The following is a 4017-nucleotide window of genomic DNA, read 5'->3' on the forward strand; positions in this document are numbered from 1 at the left end:
TTTCCAACAGTCTTGAAGGAGTTCCCACATATGCTGAGCAATTGTTGGATGCTTTTCCTTCACTCTGCGGTCCAACTCATCCCAAACCATATCAATTTGGTTGAGGTCGGGGGATTGTGCAGGCCAGGTCATCTGATGCACCACTCCATCACTCTCCTTCTTGGTAAAATAGCCCTTACACAGCCTGGAGGTGTGTTGGGTCATTGTCCTGTTGAAAAACAAATGATAGTCCCACAAAGCGCAAACCAGATGGGATGGTGTATCACTGCAGAATGCTGTGGTAGCCATGTTGGTTAAGTTTGCGTTGAATTCTAAATAAATCACAGACAGTGTCACCTACAAAGCACCCCCACACCATCACATCTCCTCCTCCATGCTTTACGGTGGGAAATACACATGCGGAGATCATTTGTTCAGCCACAACACGTCTCACAAAGACGCGGCGGTTGGAGCTAATAATCTACAATTTGGACTCCAGACCAAAGGACAAATATCCACTGCGCTAATGTCCATTGCTCATGTTTTTTTGCCCAAGCAAGTTTCTTCTTCTTATTGGTGTCCTTTAGTAGTGGTTTCTTTGCAGAATTTGACCATGAAGGCCTGATTCACACATTCTTGTCATGTCCTGACCAGTAAAAGGGGTTATTTGTTATTGTAGTTTGGTCAGGGCGTGGCAGGGGGTGTTTTGGGGTTATGTTCTATGTTCTTCTATTTCTATGTTTATTCTAGGGTATCTATTTCTATGTTGGATTCGTTTGGGGTTGGTCTCTAATTGGAGGCAGCTGAATCTCGTTGCCTCTGATTAGAGACCATATTTAAGTAGGGTTTTTTTTCATTGTGTTTGTGGGTGGTTATTTTCTGTTTAGTTCATGTTAACCTGACAGAAGTGCTGGCTGTCATTTTCTTGTTTTGTTTATAGTGTTTCAGTATAATAAATACAAATATGAGCACTAAACACTCTGCGCCTTGGTCTACTCCCTTCGACGGCCATTACAATTCTCCTCTGAACCGTTGATGTTGAGATGTGTCTGTTACTTGAATTCTGTGAAGCATTTATTTGCGCTGCAATTTCTGAGGCTGGTAACTCTAATGAACTTATCCTCTGCAGCAGAGGTAACTCTGGGTCTTCCATTCTTGTGGCGGTCCTCATGAGACCAGTTTCATTATAGCACTTGATGGTTTTTGCGACTGCATTTGAAGAAACATTCAAAGTTCTTGACATGTTCCATATTGACTGACCTTCATGTCTTAAGGTAATGATGGACTGTTATTTCTCATTGCATATTTGAGCTGTTCTTGCCATAATATGGACTTGGTCTTTTACCAAATAGGGCTATCTTCTGTATACCCCCCTACCCTGTCACAACATAATTGATTGGCTCAAACACATTAAGAAGGAAAGAAATTCCACATATGAACTTTTAACAAGGTACACCTGTTAATTGAAATGCATTCCAGGTGACTCCCTCATGAAGCTGGTTGAGAGAATGCCAAGAGTGTGCAAAGATGTCATCAAGGAAAAGGGTGACTATTTGAAGAATCTCAAATATATGTTGATTTGTTAGCACTTTTTTGGTTACTTCATGATTCCATATGTGTTATTTTATAGTTTTGATGTCTTCATTATTATTCTACAATGTAGAAAATAGTAAAAATAAATAAAAACCCTTTAATGAGTAGGTGTGTCCAAACTTTTGACTGGTACTGTACATTTAATAGTACTTTATTGAGTTTCATATTGCCTCAGAGGTTTTACAAAATATTTAGAGAGAGTTGATCTCTTTGAGGCCTGCCAGATAGTTGGAGTGTGGAGGAGGGTTATAGGGGAAAGGTCTGCCAGAAAGTGGAAGTGTGGAGGAAAGGTTGAAGGGAAAAGGCTATCCAAGGTCATGGCTAGACCTAAAGACCTTTGCTGGCTGTCTGTAGAGCACAAAAAGTGATAAACCGAAAAAGACTGGGTTTGAACATCATACATATCGCTTCTATTGTTGAGACTGAGAAAGTCTTCCATTTTTCTTTTTCCCTTTTCATTTGTCATGAGTTATTACCTTGAATCAGACTATTTGTTTCTCTGTACACAGGGACCTGCACTGCATAAGTGGGAACTTATGACCTACATAAGCTGTCAAGACTTTCGCTTTGTTAGTGCATTATACATCCTCTAATCTTAGCTGTAACTTGATCTCTTCTATCCATTTCCCCACCCACATGCTGCCACACACAGAAATGTGTGTACGGAAGATGAAATAAAAGAGAAGAGTGGCAAAGATTGATATGATGGGCTTTGGTGCATTCAAAGGTACCTGCAAACTACATTAACACTGGGTAAACACACATATGAAACATCTATTTGTAGGTGCTTGGATTCTGTCAGGAGGTCCCAGCTGCTGTAAACTTCAATCATAACTGTGCCCCGAAGTTCCACCTCGTGGTCCCCACGCACTGTCAGGAGGTTCTCCCAAAGTTTTACCACCTCGGCTTCCCCTCTTACCCCCTACCCCCTTAACACCTTGAATACTCTCACAAACACAAACAAACAGCATGCTCCTTGCCTGGTCCTCCAGGGTTGTTTGCTACTTTGATTAGATGACAAAGTCACAGGGAAAAGACTTGACTTGGCTTAGCAGCGCTCGCTCAGTTCACTCTCTAAGGTACAGTAGTGATGTGGAGTGTTGCTCAGAAGTTGTTGTTTTTGTGTGTGAGACTGAGAGGAGCTTCATGTGAATGGTGTTGTTCAGGAGTCTGTGACAATAGGCTGTCATGACTCGTGATCCCACTGGGAGACCTCTAGGAGTTTGTTGGAATTGGAAATCAAATATGGGGTTTTCACAAACAAATAGGAACATTGATAATCAACCAAATTGTTTGTTGTCCCCACCCACCAAGCAGAAACAAAATGAGAATCAAAAGAGAGGGAATGAAAAGAATGACAAGATAACTGATGGGAAGAATAGAGCTATAGACGACTTGTCTCTTCAGTGATGAGCATCATGCCACGCTTAAGAAAATTTGTGATGTGAAGACACTAAAACAAATAGGACAATATTAGAAGAATATTATTCTGTATCATCTCTTGGTATCATTTAGTTGAACCCTCAAAATACAAGGGCATCTCAACTAAGCCTTCAGCTGAAAGTTATGAAATCAACACTTATTTGAGGGTGCAGTAGAATTACAATAATAGCTAAATTGCTGAAAATAAAATAAGGAAAGAGAAAACAAGACAAACAGCCACAAAAACAAGAATTATTAGTAGACTCGAATCTTTAGACTATCTTGGAGTAAAACTGAGCAGTTGTGTTCTGGTTGATTTTTCCACCACCCATAGCTAGTTGGTGAGACACGGCGACGCCATGCCGGGTTTGTGTGCCAGAGTATCTGAGTTTCCACTCTGTCTCTCAGTAGGATGAAATGTTCCCTAGCGGAATCTGTGGTCGGGATCACAGCCTTCCCCCTCACCCAGAGCCCCCAAGCCCTCTACTTTGTCAGTCTATCTGTCTGGGGCTTCACTCCTCAGACATATCAGCCTAAAACAGTGGTTCTAAAATCAGGCAGTGTGAGTTCCTGGTTGAGTTCACAGAGCTCTGGTTTCAGATTCTGTTGTCTGTGTTTGACTACAAATCAACTAAGAGTCTTTAAAAAGTTTTAATGCCAAATCAGTGTCTCTCGCAAAAATTATCATTCGATCCCCGAAGGCCCTTGCAAATGGTAAAACAGCAACGCGCAACCACAGTCGGTCAATTACACTCGTTAGACCAGGGCAGAGCATGCGCGCGCGCCCACACACACACACACACACACACACACAAAAGTTGCCTCATTAAAACCCATCCACTAGAACTCTGAGATGTGAATGTCTCCCTTGAGGAGGGACTACATATTCATCTCCAGAAAGGCTAGAAGATTCAACTTTTTTTTCTCCTTTGCTTATAATTACAGTGCTAGCTGGAATGCATGACCCTGAGAATAAGGTTATGCTCCTGGGAGAGTGAAGCAGAAGTATCATGCAGCCTCTGT

The sequence above is a fragment of the Salmo salar genome, chromosome 03 (assembly GCF_965601325.2).
Source record: "Salmo salar chromosome 03, fSalSal1, whole genome shotgun sequence".
Classification (NCBI taxonomy): Eukaryota; Metazoa; Chordata; class Actinopteri; order Salmoniformes; family Salmonidae; genus Salmo; species Salmo salar.